We start from the raw sequence: 22,336 nt of genomic DNA, 5'->3' as shown, positions 1-22,336 counted from the left end.
AGTAGCTAAACTAGCTATTTTACAAGTTCATGCAAATGTAATGATTGTCAAGCTTTAGAAATACAATACAGAATAGATGTCTCCTCTAAAACAATTCATTTAGATCTGAAGCTGGTAAAGCCATGTTTGATTAGATACTGATTTAGAGAGATTTCTTTGGCTAAAGCAAATAAATCTATAATCACTAACCCAGAAAACAGAATATTACAAGAAGGATAATAGGATTACTGAGCCCAAAGTTCACTAAGTAAAAACAAGAATGCCTACATGTAATGCCCTTGAACAATGCCTTTGACCTCCACATAGTTTTTCACATTCTATTTTCATTCATTTGCTCCACAATATTTATTGTAATTTATTCTAGAGAAAGGGGGCAAAGACTCCAATCTTCTAGCAGACTTTACATTTAGAAATTTTAGAATTAGCCATAAAATTAACGGAAAACTACAGAGGCTTCCCATAACAGCCCTACTTTCATACATTTATAACCCTCAATTCCTTCACAGAGTTGCATTTGTTATAAAGCAGCAAAACCTACACTGACATCTTACTGTTGCCAAAATTATGCCTTCATTTTTGTCTTTCCTTTTCCATAAAACAAAAATTTGGCTTTGAAGTAGGCACCGATAATAAACACCAGATTTTTTTAAACCTCTTTTTACAGTTAAGGTAGTCCTATAACTGAAACCCACCAGCAAAATAGCAAAGAATATGACTGGACACAGGTTCCAGGGCAGGACAGAACAAGTATGTCTCCAAAGCTTCCTTATGCTCAGCCCATGTTTCCTCTTGCTATCTGGAAGGCAAAAGCTCACCTTCACAGCTATGGTAAAGACCGTGGATAGCTAGACAACGGTATAGGAAGAGCCTGGGTCTTTGAATAGTTTGTGGAACACAGTATGTATTCAGAGCTAAATCTGCCTAAACAATTTTTATTTAATTCTATTGTCAAGGTGATATACAGAGGGGTTACAGTTACATAGCTAAAGTAGTGAGATATTTCTTGTTGAACATTATTACCCCCTCCCTCATTTTTCTTCCACTTTCTCTCTCCCCAAAGCCCCCCTCAAATTGTAAAGTTTATTTCCAACATAGTGTCTTGTGAGTATCACTGGTGCATTGGCTTACTCTTTGTCCTTTGTCTCACGATTTGTTTTTCCCCTTCCCTTCCTCAAATCAGATAAACATATATACATGACACAGAGTACCAAAATCAAATACAGTGACAACAGAGCATAAACCAGAGGAAAAGAAAGAAACAATTTTATATTATTGAGACCTCTGCTATTTGGTTTATTTTAATGGTCACAGCCACTATTATTAGACCCCAGAATATAAGATAAAAGTCTCCAAATATCATCAAACACATCCAGAAGGTCCAACTTGTATCCACAGGATGATCCCATAATACTATGGGGAATATGATATAGAAATGAAAAGACACAGCCAAAGTTCATCAAGAGAAGACACGGGGGAAATGGGTACTCAAAAAAGGATCAAAGGGGAACTGGCAGATGAATGAAGAGGAAAAAGTGGGAGGGAGATGAAGACAAAAATCCAAAGTATATCCTACGAAATTAAGAAGAGTGAGAGAAGGGGTGGGTTGGGAGGGACAGGAGAGAATGTTGAAAGGTGTGACATTGATCGAGAGATATCGTTTTCATAAACTGCTTTATTAAATGGCAACTCTTCTGTACAACTACTTAAAGATAATTTTAAACATTCAAAAATTTATTCAGACTTTCTAGTAAAAAAAGACATAGGAATGGGTAAATATTACAAAGCTCATAAGCAGAAAAGGACTGTTTCATACACCAGAAAATGGAAAGTTTGGTCAATGGATGGTCCAGGAAGAGAAATAACAAATTCTACTTTTTGAAACAGAGTGAACCAAGATCAACATAAGAAGGGCATTTGAGACGGCAGGATGCAGTCTAGCTTGGCTAATGTAAAATGAGAAATGGACAGGTAAACTGAGCTGTTTTTGGAAAGTAACATCAGAAAAAATGTGATATTTAGGTTTTAGGAAATGTAATTTATTTGAATCTACCCTAGGGAAAGGAACTCGACTCTACTATTACAAGGAAGGAGGTGATAGGTAGTGAAAAGAATATGGAAAGGTAATAGCTCTCTCCCAGATATTTTAGTAACAGAATTAAAGGGGAAAGAGACAGGTGCATGCGAGCAATCTTTCTCAGTTGGCAACTGGAAATGTGAAGGAAGTGGGAGATAAACAATTTTAAACTAGATGAAAGCTCACAGTTTTCTAAACTAGAAAGGGTAGTTAGAAAGAGGAAGCTGTTTGCTGGAGGGATATCTTCAGGACTGTTTTTTATTTTATGTGTTTCAGGTATAAGACTAGAAAGAAAGAGACCAGAGAAAGAAACTTGAAGCATTCCTCTTCAAGGGTAAAAATAAAGCCCATCAAAGGAATCATCTTAGGGACAATAAAAAGCATACAGAAATTGAAGGCAAACGAAGCTTTTGAGACTAGGCACAGTGGCTCACCTCTGTAATCTTAGCTACTTTAAGGACAAGGATTAGAAGACAGCTTAGAAAAATGTGGGTCCACAATTTACAATTTAGGCTGGGAGCGGGCTTGGGGGCGTGGGGGGAAGGAGTGTAGTTGTAGAAGTGGTAGGGAAGGAATGGCAGGGGAAAAACAAAGGAGGAGGTAACAATGCTTGATAGGAAATATACTCATTACCTTGTTCATGTAACTGTAACCCCTCTGCACAGTATTTTTACAATAAAAAGCATAATAAAAAAAGAAAAATGTGAGATCCAATCTCAACAAGTAAGGTAGGTGTAGTGGTGTGTGTCTGTAATTTGAGCAGTTAGAAGAATGAGGAGCTGGGGCAGATCACTTGGACAAAATGTGAGAACCTATCTCAAAAAAAGAAGAAAAAAATAACTAGAGCAAAAGGGTAGTGGTCATGGCTCAAGTGGCATTTGTCTGCCTGGCGCATGCAAGTTCCTAAGTTTAAATTCTCATACCACCACCAAAATGAATGAATGAATTAACATTTGAATAAAAGTTAGTGTTGATTTACGCAAAATGTTTATTTTTTAAGAGGTTAAAAATAGTACTGATATGGGCTGAGAAGGTGGCTCAGTGGTAGAGCGCTTGCCTTGCATGCATGAGGCCCTGGGTTCTATTCCTCAGCACCACATAAGCAAAAAGAAAAAAGCTGGAAGTGGCATTGTGGCTCAAGTGGTAGAGTGCTAGCCTTGAGCTGAAGAGGTGAGGGTCAGCGCCCAGGCCCAGAGATTAGGCCCCACGACCGGACCCCCCCCCCCCAAAAAAAATAGTACTGATATGGAATGAAATGTTGTCCCAAGGATGAGAAGTTGATTAATTAATGGGAAAGGTTTTTATTTTTATTACTATGGAGCACAAACTTTTTAGATGGTAGTAATGAAAGGTATAGGAGTAGAAGGGAATGTACTGTACACTTAGCTGTAGCTAAAAGAACACTTGGCTTAGAAAGAGATGGGAATGGATGGAGGCATATTGAAACTTAGAGAAAACAAATTTACAAGGTTGAGGATGGAGGAAATGTGGTGACTAATGAGTAGAGGAATTCCTTCTAGATTGACACAAGTATTCTAAAAATCAGTGTAGTGATAGCACCACTGAGTAACTTTACTAAAGCCACAGAATTTCACACTTTGAAAAGATAAATGTTAAGACAAATAAATTATATCTCAGTAAAATAAAATGCTTCTAAGAGGCATGTTGGCCTCGAAAGGAGAGTTCTGGAATGGGGAGTTTGCTAATTAAGGCTGAAGAAAACCAAAACACCCAGCACCTCTGATGCTTGCATGGAGCATGTCTTTGTTTCTGCAGAGACTGTCTGTAACACTTCTGTTAACTGGAGGATTAAAGTCATTTTAGGAAAGAACAGAGCAATGTTAGGACCTGTTCTAGTGGGTTAGAGTGACTGTGTATTATTGTTTGTGTGTGTGTATGTGTGTGTGTGTGTGTGTGTGTGTACTCACATGCACACAGTCTGTACATACTGTGTTTTAAAAAATGACCCTTGCTTTGTAAGATAACTGCTCTTTTTAATATGTCTTCTTTAACTGGACGGTAGTTTAGAGCCCCTCTCCCCTTACTCAACAGGTGTGTGGTAACTCAATGTTTCTCCCTTTGAGGTCTTCAGTATTCACTCATAGGCCTTAGTATCCTCACAAGCATCCAGTCTGCTGGGCTTTAATCACCATTTAAGGATCAGTAATGCCAACTCCATCTAGTTCTTGATATGTGCTTGAAAGAATACAAATGAACAACATTCAGCTTCTTCATTTTGAATTCTCAGAGCCCCCTCCCCAAATCAAGATGTCTAAAACACCTGAAAAATCATAACTTCTATACTAAACTGAGTCCTTCTCCACATTTCCCCATTTCATCACATGAATTATGACTAGGAAATTATCCTCTAGTCATTCTTTGAATTCCTGATCCTCTGAGTTCTACTTCCTAAACATTTCTCCAATTTTTCTCTCTTGCTCTCTCTCTCTCCATTGCCCTAAAGTGCCACATATCAACTCTTGCTAAGAATTTTCATAAAAGCTTCCTAAATGCTTTCCCCATGAAGCATTTACCACTATCACCTTCTAGTTTATTCTCTATAATATAGCCAGAGTACACAGTTTAGAAAGAAGATCTTGTCACATCTGCTCCTAGTTAAATACCTCTCAGTAGTTTCCTTTTCCTCTTAAGAGAAAAAAAAGCATCATCCACAATCCTTAATATGTCCCATGAGTCTCTGCACAGTTAGGCTGCCTCTCATCTCTTTTGCTTTAGCTCCCTCTTCTCTCTACACTCTAATATTATTGGCCTTAAAAATATTCCTCTGACAGGCCATTCTCATCTGTGCACAAGGACCTTATATACACTGTCATATAATTTCCCTACTCTCCCGCTTATTCGGCCTTTACTTATCTAATGCCTCCTTTATGGTCAACACAAATTTCATTTCTTTAGGGAAGTGTTTCTGGGCTCTAAAGTACAATTTCCTGTCATATGCTTCCACAGAACATTTCTCCTACATGGAGCTCAATAAAATTGTTTGATGACTCTCTTCCTTACCAATCTGCAATCTGTCTTGCTCAGTGCTGTGTATCTAGTAACCAGCACATTTTCAGCAAAGAAAAACTGAATGAAATGAATGCATCTTTTAGTGGAACTATAGCAGGCTTCGGTTTAAATTTTTTAAAAAAGTATTTTAAAAAACTTCTCTGGCAGAACAGTTATGCTAAAACATGAACTCACCCTAAATATGTTTATCAGATTAGCAGAAAGCAAGATGTGAAAGAAAAGTCTGACCACGGGTAAACAGAGAAGGGATTTAACTACTAGATTTGAGACACTATGCTAAGAGAATAGTGAATGATTCATGCTTGCCTGCAAAAGTGAAGTTGAAAAGGATGATAAGAGGAGAAGGAAGTAAAACCTACAGAAATCAATTTGATTTTGCCATTGAAGTAACTTAGCCTTCAGAGTCAGAAAGACCTGAATACTCTAATATGTATGAACTCACTAATTATTCTATCTTAAATTCTACCACCTTGCTATGATCTGGGAAAATTACACATTATACATAAAAGATGAGAAAATCCCATTTTTAATGGCAGAAAAAATCTTAACCAAATTATTAATTTATTATATTCTTAAGAGCCAGGATGGCACTCATATTTATTCCTCTGATATTTATTTTAGATTTGGTTGACCAAGCAATAAAATCTGCGACAAAGTGAATGTTCAATTAGAGTATACAAGCCAGGGCCTGAAGTTCTAAGTGAATTTTTAACGAAAGGAATAGGTCAAAATACTAGTAAGACAGTTGAAAGTAAGTAAAACTAACTCACCTTGTGTATGTGCGGTGTGTGTGTGTGTGTGTGTGTGTGTGTGTTTCCCATGAGATTTCAACCAACCCCAGAATAAAACTATTCAGAAAAATACTAATTGGTAGCAGGAAACAACTACCATAATTTCTCTTTTCCTTCCTTCATCTAGCTTCATGCTAAGGTTTCCCACTGGTTACAACCACCTGAAGGCCAGTAGATAGAGGCTCTCCACAAGTGTAGTTCCCAGTATCAACCCTATGAGCATAAGACAAGGGAGGGAGAAAATCAGGGAGTGCATTGATCCTAGAAAACAGGCAAATCCCCAACACACACACACACACACACACACACACACACACACACACACACACACACACACACACCACCAAATTGATATAGTAAACTTACTAGGGCAGAGCTCCTTCAGAACAACACAAGAAAGACTACACATAATCACAGTTTCCCTCTTTGTGTTTTGCCAAACATTTCCAGAGAGTATCACGGACTAACGGAAGCAAAAGAGGCTTGGAAGGAATCTTCTTGTTGTTTAAACACTTGAAACATCATTTAGAGATACATTTATTTTTGAGTCATACATGAAATTTATTTATAATCAAACTATTACCTTGTTGTGACATCAGAGTATATCATGAATCGTATACATATCAAACAACCTATCCAAAATATATGGATATAAATTTTAAAAAATAAATTTAGCATACGCTTTTTTCATTCCTTCCTCAAATAATCACTATCAAATTGGTGAAAATCTTCTGGAAATTGATTTGATTGCAAAAGAGATGGTTATACTCACCACTTCAAGTGTCTGTGTGAGATTGGTTTTAGGACCAATATAGAAACCCAAATCTGAACATGCTCAAGTTCAGCCCATAAAATGTCCTGCTATTTCCATATAGCTTACACAATCCTTCCATATACTTTTTGCCGTCACTAGGTTACCAGCAATATATAACACATTATAAATTATATATGTACATATATAGAAAAAGAGAAAAAAGAGAGGTAGAATGCAGTAAAGAATTCAATGTATAGCCTACCAAAAAAAAAAAAAAAAGAAATGAGGGAAGTGGTGAGTTGAGGAGGGATAGGTAAGAATATTAAAAGGGATGACACTGATCAAGATGTACTTTATCCATGACCTGCTTTGTTAAATAACTTCCTTGGACAACTGCTTAAAGACAATAAAAATGCTGTATATATGTATGTGTTATGCTGTATTTTAAAGGAATAGAAGGAAAAGCCTGTGCACATTCAATACAGACACACCATAAGCCTAGCTACCTAGTATGCATGCAAACAAAGAGCTCTGGTAAAGGTTGAGGATCTGAAATGGTGGGAAACTCCAACCAATGCACCCACACATCACTTTCTTTGTAATTGTTTTTCATTTGCCATGGGTGGATAGAAAGAATATAGGTATGCATGTTATTAAAAACAAAAAGGCAGACATATAGCTTTGAAACTTTCCCCCACTTCAAAATGTATCTCTTGTCACATATGTAATTTTGGTTTATTATTTTTAATAACTATAAGCATTCTACTGTATCCTTAGATGATAATTCATTTAACCAATTTCCCACCAGGAGTCATTTGTAGTGTTCCTATGTTTTCCCACCACAAATAGGATCGAAAAGAAGAAAATTATATAAATGCCCGTAGGGCAAGGCTACAAAGGAGAATTTCTGGGTTAGATGGTATGATGTCATAAATGTTAATATACAGTACTAAAAAGCATTCCAAAATTTACTTCAATTTACATTCTCATCAAGTGTGAATAGACATATTCCTCATTTACTTTTTTTATAATTATAAAGATTTCTGTACAGAGGGGTTACAGTTACCTGAGTAAGGTAATGAATACACTTCTTGTCAAACATTGTTACTCCCTCGTTTTTTTTTTTCTCCTAATATCCCTTCCCTTTCCCACCTCCCTCACTCTTCCCATCCTCGAAGTTGCAAAGTTCATTTCCATCATAGTGTCTTATGAGTCTCATAACCACACTGTAGGCTTTTTTAAAAAGCTTGTTTGCCATTTGAAACATATATAAAATTATTTTGCTGTTGATATTAATTCATGCTTTATTAGTATTTTGTGAGATTTCGTTTTGCTGTGAATTAACTCATTTCCTATTTTTTTTAATTTTTTTAATTAAGTGATTTTTTAAAAAAATATGCTTTCTCATTTGAAAAATATAACGAATTCTGTCCTAAACTATCAGGAAGTGCAATTTCTTTTTCCTTTGTCTTTAGACTCCACATATTTATGTCATTTGCCTCACAGAAATTTGCCAACTTAAAAAAAAGAAATTTGCCAACTTATAAGCTGCAACAACTAGGCATTAATTAAATTTCATCTGCCACTATTTAATTTACTCATCTATAAAGAGGAAGAAATAATGTGTTTCTCTCACGTTTGAGAATTCCGAGATTATAGGTCCAATTTCTCTTTGTCCAGGATATAAATAGCCACTTTTATTATTAAAATCCTCTTCATGCTAAAAAATAAGATAAATTTATGACAACTTCTTGAGACTGAAGCTCAGAAAGCTTTCCTGTATTTATTATCATTAGGCAACTAATTATAGCTAGAGGTTTGATTCATCTAAGAATTGAATATATTCAAGTATCTATCTATCATCTAGAGATAGAGCTCCATATCTATCTGTTTACAATTATAGAGGTATAGATATTTCTGTTTATAAGTGTTTGTTTATAGAGAGAGAATATATTCTAATATCTATTATATTTATTGTAGATAGATTTCTATGTGTATTCTTTAGAGATGTTACAGATATATAGAAATCTATCCATAGGTATAGATAGGTGTATATTAAGATAGAAAGATGCATATTAAGATGTATATTAAGATAGACAGAAAGACAGACAGACAACTAGATAGATAGATGTACAGTAAGTGTACTTGCCACTTGGCCATCCTCCTCTGAACTTGATAGAGGTTGGGAGCAGAAGAAGAGATCATGCTGGGCACCGGTGGCTCATGCCTGTAATCCTAGCTATTCAAGATCCTAGCTAAGATCTGAGGATCATGGTTCAAAGCCAGCCCTGGGCAGGAAAGTCCGTGAGACTGCTATCTCAAATGAACCACCAGGAAAATGGAAGTGGCACTGAGGCTAAAGTGGTAGAGCTCAGGGACAGCACCCAGACCCAAAGTTCAAGCCCACAATCAACAAGGCAGAGAGAGAGAGAGAGAGAGAGACAGACAGACAGACAGACAGACAGACAGACAGACAGAGAGAAGAGAGAGAGGAGAGGAAGGGAAGGAGGGAGCATGATCAGATCATGGAATGTAAAGCTTCTTTCAAGACTATCTTAATAAATGATTAGTTGGAAGTGGAAGCAAGGCAAACTTTTCAGGGGATGCTTTCAGGTTTGTTTTAAATTGACATGTTAACTAATAGACAAAAATATAAAATCATTGTGGATTTCACAGTGATAATGGGAAGAAGAATGGTTATGAGTGCTCCTTAAATAAATTACATAACATTATTTTCCATTTAGTTTCAAGATACTGCTTAAAACAGTTGCCCAGTCCTTACATATTACTTATTGTGAGCAAACGGCTTTTGCTACAATTTATGAAGCTCTGCAAAGTAAAATATTTGAATGCAAAGAAAAAAAGATAATTTCCAAAAGTATCCAGGTGAAATATGCAGTTGTATTAGCTCTCCTTTTCATTTGCTATTCTGGGAAAGATACCTGTGACATGAAAGAAAATGTAACAATGAAAACTGATTGTGTAGAAAAAGTGAACACATAAATAAAAATGGAAATGCCCAGCACACAGCCTTTTATGGGGAAGCCAGATGAAAGTTTAGGCGTTCCAAATGCCCTGGAGACGTCAGTCGCTCTAATAAAATGGAAATGCTCCCAGATACACATGCTTAGTGAGATTATTTCAAGGTTTAATATAGATGCAAAACATTGGAGTTTTAGAGGCAAAATAGGAGCCCAAATCAGATGAGATTAATAATACACCCATCACTTCTGCAGCCTTACACAGACACTACTCATTTTTCACAATAATAGTAGAAGGTCAACCCTGGCCTCTCCACTGGAGAGTGAACAGCTGTTTGAGTAGGAAACTTGGGCAGTTTATTGAAATCATCATTAAAAGGAGTAGCCAATGGCAACAGACACAATAATGGTTCTTAGACTGTGTTTACAGATAAGAGTGTCCTCCATCCTGGTTCATCTCTCTAACTTCTCTAGCGAACTCCTACCCAGAAAACCATCTTGATAGTATGTTATACCTCTACAGCCTAAGATCATCAAAGTTGTATGTAGGATTAGAAGGAAAACTTAATAAAAGGCATGTGGTACTTTAGAAAAAGTATGTGTATTTATAGATATCAGCCTTAGATGAGGATTTTGGCAACACATGCTGAGGTGAAGTGTTTGTTTTGATCTGAATGGTCTAACATGACTTTGAGAAGGTTCTATTCAGTCTATATGGGTACCGACCCAGAAGCTTTCCCTGTACCTCTGAGTCTAAGAAACCAACTGCATTTGCGAGCCATAGAAAGGAGAGTTCTTCATGTCAGCTATAATTGAGGGCCAAGTCTCAGGCCCTCAGTGGGAATCCCTGTTATTGTTATTGGATAACAAGCTTTACAATATTAGTGGGAAGTCCTCCTTTGATGTCAATGCCAACCATATGTGTTAAGGATTATTTTTTTTAATTTTTATTTTTTATTGTGAAAATACTGTACAGAGGAGTTACAATTACATGGGCAAGATAATGAGTACATTTCTTATCAAGCATTGTAGCCTCCTCCTTTGTTTACCCTTCACATCCCTTCCCTTCTTCCCCCCGCCCTCCTACCCAATCCTCCTCGCCCCCCCCCACCAAAGTTGTAAAGTTCGTTTTCGACATAACAACTTGTACTTCTCATTGTTTCAATGGGTCCACCTGTATTTAAACAACTTGTTTTTCCCCTTTACCTCCACAAATTATATGGACATCAAATACAGTGAAAGCAGGGGTTATACTGCGGGGGAGGGATATACAAAGCAACAAAGAAATAATCTTATAAATGTGTTAGAAACAATCCTATGAAAGAAAAAAAAACATTTGAATACATATCTTAGGGTTCATTTCCCTAACATCACCTTATCTGACCTTTTCTGCTTGAAAGGATTATTTATCCAAAATTTTGAGGCCAGTAATGTTTTAGATGTCAGATGTTCCTCAGATTTTGGAGTATCATCTACATATTTAGTATTGAGAGTGGAATTCACATCTAAACACAAAAATATATTTCCAAGACACATTGCCCAAAGGTAATTTTATACAGTATTTTCAGTACCTCTGAGTTTTGACTATGACTTATTACATGAGGTCAGCTGTGAGATTTTGCACTGTTGGCATCATGTTAGCATTCAGGAAGTGCTTGATTTTATATATATTTCATATTTCTGATTTTCAGTGAACTACTTACCTCGAACAAGCAATGTGCCAGACTTCCTTGAGTGGATGCTTGTGCCACTCCTATTGCTTGATCACTTGACCTGTTTCTCTAGTCCTGTACCCAGCAACCTCTATATGTATGCAACATGATCTTCTGTCTTCTTCCTTTTGCTGCTAGATTCTTCACGGAGACTAGGGTCAAGATAGCCAGGATGTTCTGCTATTACTGATGATTTATTCTCTTGTCCTGTCCAAGGTACTAGAATCAAAAGGCTAAACTACTTTCATTCTTTTTTCTCTAAGCTTCTTTTCCATAAGTCACTAGGTGTAAAACATGTAATTTACACAATAGTCAATGGTCTAGAAGGTTATAGGGAATAGAAAAATAGACTAATTGAAAAAAGAAAGAAAAATAGAATAATTGGAAGCATAATAGGTTACTAAATAAAACTCTTATTCAATTCTACATCCATTTTCATGGTATTGTACTATTTTTGTGATTAACTATTAGAGAAAACTATAGACTACAGCTCAGCTTACTTTAGCTTTGAACTTTTAACAGATGTTTCTTCAAAAGTAACATGCACTAGCAGTAATGCTGCAACCTATAAACATCCTTAGGTGAGCTATCAGAGAGAGTTGGTTCTTGTTATTATAAAGCAGCAAAAAAAGAGAGAATTCGGGAGTCTGCCTATATTGTACTTCTGAAATGAAAAAGGGAAGTTGCCTGTGATAGGCATTTCACCTGAGAACAATCACAATGTTGGTTCTCCTACTTTTGATAGTTCTCCATTGTATCTAACTCTCCTGCTGAGCTCCTGTCTTAGGCTCACAGATTAATATTAACGTATGCTGCAATGAGGCAGATTTCTCTTATTGAGGGAGAGCTATTTTGATCATATATTTTATTATTAAAAAGGCTTCCTGGAAGCCTACCTTGCAGCATTGCTACGAAAATCATGTTCCTTAGAAGCTTGGTATCCAGTGAGATATAATACATACTGCATAGATAAAAGGGATATGTACTTAAACTACTCAGAGCCATTTTGCAAGGTTTACCTCTTATCATAAAGATTCAGAATTCAATTAACATAGAAAAAATCCAGGGGGGTGGGGAATCTGTCTGCTTAAATAAACCCCAGTATTTCTCAGATTTTGCAAACACAACCTCAATTTTACCCACCTACTATCAGCAAATATAGTATGGACCACCTTTTGAAAGTGTCAGATATATAAACATGACATAATTTATTTGATGTTTTATTATAGGTGCACCTACCAATAAAGATAGTACCCAGGGCTGGGATATAGCTCAGTGGCAAAGTGCTTGCCTAGCAAGTGCAACATCCTAGGTTCAATCCCCAGTACCAAAAAAGAAAAGATAAAAAAAATACAGTTAAAGATAGTATCCTTGTCCAATGAGAGAGAAACTACGACATTTTCAGAAGCATGAAAACATTTTTGGTTGTGCAAATTTTTCCACATTCTAAACCCAGAATTCACGTGATTGTTGAATAATATGGGCTGTTTAATGTTTGAAAACTGGTATCTTTAAAATGCATTTACATAAACATCATTTGCAGTATATAAGTTGTCCACTCTTTAAAGGAAGAGGATCAAATAAGAAATCAATTCAAGTGAGTCAGGAGCAGATGAATTACATAGAGTTGTTTTGCAAAGTGTCGTGTGTTCAAGGCAATGAGGTGAATGCTGGAAAGATTGAAGGCCAAGAACAAGGCAAGTCATTTGAAAAATCAAGCAGGCAATCAGGGGCCAGGAGCACGCTGTCTCTGGAAAGCAAGTTAAAACAGTAGATCAAATTTCAAGATCCTGGAAAAGAACGAAGATGAGACAAGATGGATTTTTTTTTTAAGACAAACATTCTGAAACAAGGGGTCTATAGCATGAGCTGAAGTGCAGCGAGGTACCTCAACAAGAAAATCTTTCCCACAAATGTCTGGTGAAATAAGGAACTTAAAAGAAAAGCAAAACAAAAATCCATGAAAAACACTCGATAATTACAGGCAAGGTCATTCCCAAATCTAAGGGTTATAGCTAGGAAGTACTTATTCTGGATATAGGAAAAGAAAAGGAAGACAAGGCCAGCAATTATGTAACAAGACAGACATCATCGGAATGTTTACCTTAGCCTGGAGGAAGTAGAATCTGATTATTTTTATGGTAGAATCATCATTTGATTTATAAATTGCTATTTATAATCGCATTTCCAATTTTTCCCTCTTAATTGGCTCAAGATAATGGCTTATATGATAGAAATATCCATGCCACTATTGGGCAGCCATGATCATCATACATATGCTCTTTGTGAGATGACAAATCACATATTAAAGTATTAACAAATGCCAAATATCAATGCTACAAAAGCCTATACATATGAAGAGCCAACATTTGAGTTGACATAAGAATTCATTGTAAAATGTTCCTAGTTTTTTATGTTTTCATAATGGTAGCACAATTGATTTCAATGAATAGAATAATACCTTATAGTCTTTGAAGATTGTTTTTATTTTAGTAAAGCTTGCTTTTACTTTAGTAACTCATTTGACTTTTTGTTTGTTTTTGTTCTGTTTATGCTAATTCTGGGCCTGGGCACTGTCCCTAAGCTTTTTTACTCAAAGCTAGCACTCTACTAAAGCCAAAGCTCCAGTTGCAGCTTTTTTGATGGTTAATTGGAAACAAGAGTTTCAAAGACTTCCTTCTCAGGCAGGCTGCAAACCCCAATCCTCAGATCTCAGCCTTCTGAGTAGGTTAGGATTACATGGGAAAGCCACTGGCTCTTGGCTAAGCATTCCATCTTTATCCACAGATCACTCATACAAATGAATGAAGTGGTTACTCTATTGAACAACTTATAATCTGGGTCATTACATATTTCTGTTATCCTGGAGAATTTTTTTTGACAGGTATTGATTATAAGGTTTTCCCTGAACAATATATTCATTGAATTCCCTATCAAAGTGTTTATAATATGTTACCTATATTATTGAAAAACTTGAGTATGTGTTCATGGAACTTCAGAAATCTGTCACTTTTACAAAAAAAATGTATTATATGTGCTTAAGCAGCACAAAATTTAACAACAACAAATATAGGCTGATTTAAGTAAGAAAAGGCAATTATAGAAATGGAAGCAGATATTAGATGTTTTCATATCATTAGCTTATTAAGAGAATTTCATGGCCTCTCATTTGAAGACATAATAGACTTTGAACAGAGTAGGATCAAACACATGATTCCACCTAGAAATGACAACCTTACAAATGCCAACAGAAGTGGACCATGTGTACTATCAGTATATCATATGCTTTCAATCCATGACCGTTGACATTATATTGGTCAGGTTCTGTCAGTAAGACAGGTCATCCTGTGTAGTCCAAGCATAAAGGTACTTCATATAGAAAGTGATACTTTAAAACTGGGGATTGCTGGACAGGAAGGGTGGGGACCCCACCCTGGCCAGCTCAGTCTAAGACCCCAAAAATGACAATTATCAGGGCTGGCTAGAAGATGCAGAGATTTACTCCTCAAGCAATGTCTTTGTCTGGAGCTGCCTCCATGTTGAAGGACCATTCCTTCTCTCTACCTTCCAAATCTACTAGAGTAATTGTTACTGTCAAACTCTGACCCAGTGACCCAGAGCTATTTGAGGGAAAGGATTCTGAGGAAGAGAATTCTTGCTATAGAAGAAGATAAAGATGATGCAATTGCTTGACATTCAACACAGTTACACAAATGAAGCGCCAATGAAGGCAGGATAAATAATTTACATGTTTAGCTGAGAGAAGGGAAGCAATGATGACTTGCCTTGAATTTGTTGGCTTCTTGGGAAGCCAGGTTAAAAATACTTGGCTGGTTTTGTTTGTAAATGAATAGTTAACTAGTGCTACAAGAGTAGCAAACAACATCAGTTCAGCCATTGTACTAGCTGTCATTATATCTGTGGATGGGGAAAAATACCCAGTTCTAACCTTATTCTCTTTAGACAGAATGCTTTACTGCTTGAGCCATACCACTAACCATTTTTGCTTTTTTTAAGTAAGCTTTTTATTGTGAAAATACTGTACAGAGGGGTTACACTTACATGAGCAAGGTAATGATTGTTTTTCCCCTACCATCCCTTCCCTCCCATCTCCACAACTATACCCCCCACCCCCACCTAAATTAGAAAGTTTGTTTTCGACTTAGCATCTTGTACATCTCATTGTTGCAATGGGTCAACCTGTATCCCTATATAAACAATTTGGTTTTTTTCCTTCCACTCCCCAAATTATACCAACATCAAATATAGTGAAAACAGGAGTTATACCATGGGGGAGGGACATACAAAGCAAAAAACAAACAAACAAACACATGGTACCTTATAATGACCCAGCAATCCTACTTTTGGGCATTTAGCCGAATGATTACAAACAAAACCATACTAAAGCTACCAGCACAACTATGTTTACTGCAGCATTATTTACCATAGCTAAGATATGGAACCAACCCAGATGTCCCTCAGTAGATGAATGGATCAAGAAAATGTGGCATATGTACACAATGGAATCTATGCCTCCATCAGAAAGAATGACATTGCCCCCATTTGTTAGGAAATGGGAAGACTTGGGAAAAATTATATTAAGTGAAGTAAGCCAGGCCCAAAGAAACGTAGGTCCCATGGTTTCCCTTCTTTGTAATAACTAGTATATGTCTGAGACAAGCAGTAAAGGTCAGATAAGATGATGTTTAGCGAAATGAACCACAAGATAAGGACGCAACTGTTTTTGTTTTCATTCTTGCTGTTGTTTCTAATGTATTTATAAGGTGCCATATTTGCTTTTTTAAAGTTAGTTTTTTAAAGATATAGTCTCCCCTTTTTGGTCTAGGGTCAGCCTTGGACTAGTTTTTAATGATGCACCCATCTTAAGTTTGCAGAAGCACAGCACTAGGCCCAGTTTTTGTTGAGATGGAAGTCTTACTAACATTTTTCCAAACATGGTCATGAACTGTGATCCTCCCAATCTTTGCCTCCTAAGTAGATAAGATTATGGGCCTGAGCTACCATGCTTGCCTCAGTGACTGCACTGGCTAGAATTGTATGTGGCCTGTGTGTCTATAAATCACATGCCCCCTCAGTACAGCATCTCTCAAAAAAACCACTTAGGGCCCCTCTGCTGATCCCTCCCAGATTGGGCTCTGGCTTAGGGCACGTTCCACATATTTCCCATTTTAACGAATTAACTGAATTAGCTGTCTTTGATAGTAATGGTCCTTCAAAGAAGACATGAGACTGTGTCAGGTCACTTGGCATAGGTAAACTAAAGTTACATGTTTAAAAGTGATGTATCTAACTGAGTGATTTTTTTTTTTTATTTTTGTTTTGGTCTGGTCGTGGGGCCTGAACTCTGGGCTTTGACGTTGTCCCTTAGCTCTTCAGATCAAGGCTAGTGCTCTACCGTTTGAGCCACAGCACCACTTCTGTTTTTTTTCTTTTTTGCTTATGTGGTGCTGAGGAATCGAACCCAGGGCCTCATGCATGCAAGGCAAGCGCTCTACCACTGAGCCACCTTCCCAGCCCTAATTGAGTGATTTTAAGATGGAATTATCTTCAATTATCTTGGATTTTCAGAGTACACCCTATGAAAACATGAAGTTCCTCAAAGGAGAATATGATAACATAAACCAAATGTAACAGTTCACCCCTGTAATCCTAGCTACTAGGGAGATATAAGATCAGGAAGACAGCAGATCTAGGCCAGCCCTGGCCAGAAGTTCTCAAAACCCACCTAAAACGTAAAAGCTGGGCACAGTGATTCATGCCTGTCATCCAAGCTACTTCAGGAAACATAAATAGGATGATTGCAGTCCAGGTCTGATAGGCATAAACATGAGACCCTGTTTCAAAAAAGTAACCAGAGCAAAAAAGGGCTTGACAGTGTGGCTCTAGTGGTAGAGTGTCTGCCTACTGAGTATGAGGCTCTGAGTTCAAATCTCAGCACCCTCTCAAAAAATAAGATGAAGAGAGACACAGAAAGCACCACAAAGAACCCCAAAGAAAGGGCACTATAGTAAAGAGTCATACAACGGAAGGTGTGAGTATTGACAGGTGAAAATCTTTAACACTGTTACGCCACATTTTTGCAGGTGACATCTGTCTTGCTAAGATAACTTTTATCTGTGAAAAACTTAGGGAACGGGACTAACCGCTAGATGCCTCACAGGTTAAATTTGAACTCAAACACATTATGTGTGGTCAAATCACAAATGTTGGGTAATGTTATATGCTACAAATGAAAGGTAGAAATAATTACTAACCTGTACGCAAATGTTACATCCCAGCAAGATCTCTCTTTCCATCTCTCATGTAAAACACACATAGAGGCATACAGCAAGACAGGCCCAGGTGAGAGGATGTTTATTTCAGTATAGTTAAATGTTGCAGAGTAACCATTAGTGATAGAATGAAATGTAAAATGTAACACAAACATTTCATGGTCCTTGTCATATACCATGGAATAGTAAAAGCACTACCATTTGCATATACATGGACAGATTACAGAAAAAGTATTGGGTAGATAAAGAGGGAAAGAGAACATGAGAGATCTCACGGAACAACAGCAACTATACAAAGCTAAGTTCCCTTAGAATGCCATGATTTTTCGACTTTGATAATCTAAATAAAAATGTAGAATATGTACTTGAAAAAAGGTTGTGTTAAATGTACCAATACACCATATACCCTGTGAGCTAGGACCTACAAGGAAAATTAATTGAGAAAATCAGAGCAACTGGGAAAATCGCCAGATTTCTTTAAAGATACTCTGATAAAATAAACTTAATACTGGCTAAAGTAAATTAAACACACCCAATCCTTAGGAAAGAAAGAAAAGAGGGAGAGAAGGAATGGAGAAAGAGAGAAGAAAAACAACTCAAGAAAGACTAGAAAGTATGGAGAGGAGGTGGTAGAAATGCTTGGGAGACAGGTAAAACCTTTATTAAGCTGCTGAGCTTTGATATCACAGCATCTTTTTATTAACATTTATGTTTGCTGGCAGAGAATAATGCTTTGGTTGATTTCTAGTCCTTTAAGAGCATAAAATAGGCAGGCAGACAGGCAGGCAGGCAGGCAGACAGACACACACACAGACACACACACACACACACACACACACACACACACACACACACACCATATCTATATTTTACCTAGAAATCTATTCCATTACATCTCTCACACAATCAATTCTTTATGTCTGTCTCCCTAATACCTGCCACTACTACCCCTCTCATGGGTGTCCACAGGCAGGGACAATGCTTACCGGGCAGCCTTCACCTCACTTGACCGGTCTTTTCAGCCACTCACAAGGTAAATAGATCATTGCGACAAAGATACAGATGACCCCTGGCTGCATTTCATTTTTGAAAGAAAACAGGATTGCTTAAAAGAAGTATCTGTGCTGAAGGTAAGATTTCAGGCTTTAGTACAGAAGATATTTTATCCATAACAGCATATCCAGTACTGGAGAAAAGAGATGAATATACCCATGTACAGTCTGGATATCATCCTACTCCAAATGCCATTTAAGATGAGCATTTCTTGAGTTTGTAGTATATAATCCATTAGCCAGGGTATTTGAAAACAATGAAAAGGTCCAGGAAGGTGTTACATTGCTTAGTGGATAACATTTGACATCAAAAGTTCACAGGTGGGTTGGGAATGTGGCTTTGTGGTAGAGTGCTTGTCTCGCATGCAGGAAGCCCTGAGTTCGATTCCTCATTACCATGTAAACAGAAAAAGCTGAAAAGCCAGAAGTGGTGTTGTGGCTCAAGTGGTAGAGTGCTAGCCTTGAGCACAGAGAAGGTCAGGGACAGAGCTCAGGCCTTGCGTTGAAGCCCCAGGACCGGCAAAAATAAATAAATAAAAATTCACAAGTAGCATCTCTTCTCCAAACTTGCCCTTCTACCTACCATAGCCCTCTGGATCAGGGACAAAACTGTCAAATTTCCCAATGACCTGAGCCAGAAGAAAGAAACCATGGCATGCAAACTAGGTCAGACTGTGAGATAAGAAATATCAGCCTGAGCTTTTTCATGGATGTAAAATTCAAATTTGAATATGTACATAATGATTATAGAAGACCACAAACTTGCCAAGTTCAAATAGCCTTCCGAGATATTTTTCTAGAATAAAAATCTAAAAAGTACTCATTTGATCCAGTCTTAACTTTGCCACTAGAAACAGATTTTCTTAAATATAAAAAGGCCCAGTATCCTTATTTAAAAATATGTATATATAATCTTATTGAGTGAACAAGTAGAGCAGAGGTACTCACAAGACACTATTTAAAAAATGAACTATACATCTAGTGAGTGGAGATAGGAAGCAAAAAGTAGGAGAGAGCAAGGGACGGAGTGCCCGTGCCCAAAAATAAATGTACTCTTTACCTGGTTTATGTAACTGTAACCTCTTTGTACATCACTTTTATAATAACAATAAAAGTAAATTTTAAAAAGTGCCAGAATACTTCAATATCATATATATATACATACATATATATATATATATATGCATAAACCATATTGTAGAATAGGAGTGCCATTTCATAAGTCAGGTACATCAGTACAGTTATTTTTTGTTATTGTTTTTCATTTTGGCCAATGTCACTCCTTCTTTCACTTTTTCCCAGTTTTCCTGAGATTTTTGAGATACCCTCAGTGTGTGCCATCCCTGTGAGGGATGGTTTAAAGGTTAAATCCCAAGCAGCTAAAGGAGCGGATGGTACACTTAGCTCAGGGTGGAGAATTTATCCCTGGGTCATGATCTCTTTAGTATGCAGGGTAAATAGCCTCATTAGGAGTACACTGCAAAGGAGATTCATGACTTTCTCAACTGGGTGAGAGAGGTCAGCTGAGGAAAACAAACCTCTGACTCAGAGCAGTTATATCCTTGTCCAAATTGGTGCCCATAAACTTAGTCATTTTAAGGATGCTATCAGTCAGAGAAGGAGAAGAGGCCTATTAGAAGGTGAAGACCTAAGTCTCCCCAGAGCTTTTCCACACAGGTCGTGTGAATGTAGTGTGGTAATAGATGGCTAAGACAGAGGCGAGAGTGAGAAGCACTGGAAATGAATCTCTTTCTTGAACAGCAGCATTTCCTTAACACTGTGCTTGTTGGCCCTTGGCACCGCTGAGCAGCAAGGTTATTTTTTAGGTTTTATTTTTATTGAGGTTGAAATTCCTTTCGTTATTCATTCTCCTATTAACTTCTATTTAGAGTTCCCCAGACTCAGTTTTCAGTAGAAGGATCTTTGTGAAATTCCTGATGGATGCTCTAAGGCCTTTTTGGGATATAATCTTGACCTTCTCATCCCTCCAAAGGTGCCATGTACAAGGGCTCACCTTCTATGCCCTCCTGCTGACACAGCTTGGCAAGATGAGGCTGAAAAACCACAGAGGCTGACCTCAGCAGATGGGTCATAGGGAGGAACTTAATAGACTCCACAGGGGACCAGCTATTCCTTTCCAGATAACATGTGCATTCTAGCACAGTGACCTACAGCTGTGATTTCAGGTACTTGGAAGGTGCAGTTAAGAGAATTCTGGCTCAAGGCCAACCCAGGCCAATGCATCTCAACAAAGAAGCCAGGTGTGTTAGTTTATAATCCCCGTGTCTCTGGAGGTCTTGGTAGTAGGATTGTAATCTGAAACTAGCCCAGACAAAAAGCATGAGGCCCTATCCAAAATGGCTGGAGGGTGACTCAAATGGCATAGCAAGTGTAAAATCATAAATTTAAATCCAAGTGCAAAAGGAAAACAGAAAGAAGAAAGAGAGGGGGGAGAGGAGGAGAGGAGGGAAGGGGAGGGAAGGGAAGAGGAGGGAAGAGGAGCAGTGACATCTCAGAGGCAGCTCTCTTCAGTTGCTTTCTCCCACAGGAGACTGTGTTTAGTATTGCATGGTGCTGGGGAATAAACTCTAACACTAGGACATTGCACATGCCAGCCAGTACTGATCTGCATACCTGACCCTGAAGAATAGTTTCAATGGACATTTCAGAGCAAGTTGGTACAACACAGAACACTAGCAAAGACATTTGTGGCATTGGGTGAAAAGTAAAAGATGGAGAAGACTTTGTATGAGAAGACTCCATTTGAAAGACCCAAAGATACTAAAGGTAGGAAAACCTTCCCCCTGGCCACACATTAAGAACATAGCCTGATTTCCCTCCAGAATAGAGCATCCAATGACAGATCTCTAGTTCATTTGTGGAGAGAAACAATAGTATTCACTTCACTGCATAATCACATCATGCTGGTGTTTAAAGATGGTGGGGAACATTTCAGGGAGTTGTTAATTTTACTCAATGATACCTGAGACTCGGGTTGAAACAACAATTTGCTAATTTTAGAAAGGAGAGAAGTAAAAATGGTCTCCCATTTACATACCATTAACCACTGTAATAGCGCAAGGATGAACTTAGGGATCTAGCAGATTGTAGAATTACTGCTCTGGGTGTAGACAGGGGACCATAAAAATGCCATGCCGAGGAAAGATAAGTGAGATTTTAGTCCTGGCTCCTCTGTGGAAGTTTCTTATTGTAATTTCAACAGCCAGATTTTAAAGGTGAGTCAACCACAAGATCTTAAGATTTAATTCATTCGGTTACTTTTGGTAATTGAGATATTTTATATCCTAATTTCAACTCATGCTGCTGATACCTGCTCCAAGACCAGTAAAAGAATGTCCATGATTCCAATAAGATTATAATTCAGGAATTAATCAGGATACAACAAATGTGTGTGTGAGTGTATGTGTCTATACAGAGAGCAGTAGTACAGTGTAATGTAGCATAGAAAGGGAGGAAATATGTCAACAGGAGATGTCTCTTGATCCTTAAAATAAAATCAATTTTTATTTTATATTTCTTCTGCTCTCCCAAAACTCAATCATGCCATCAGTGGGTTTTACATTTAAACTTCACGGTATATTTTCAGATATCATTTGTTAATGTTTACTTTTTGTCAACTAGCATAAAT

Source organism: Dipodomys spectabilis, unplaced genomic scaffold (genome assembly GCF_019054845.1).
Source record: "Dipodomys spectabilis isolate Male_0828 unplaced genomic scaffold, ASM1905484v1 ptg000024l, whole genome shotgun sequence".
Classification (NCBI taxonomy): Eukaryota; Metazoa; Chordata; class Mammalia; order Rodentia; family Heteromyidae; genus Dipodomys; species Dipodomys spectabilis.
This window is presented reverse-complemented; position numbering follows the sequence as displayed.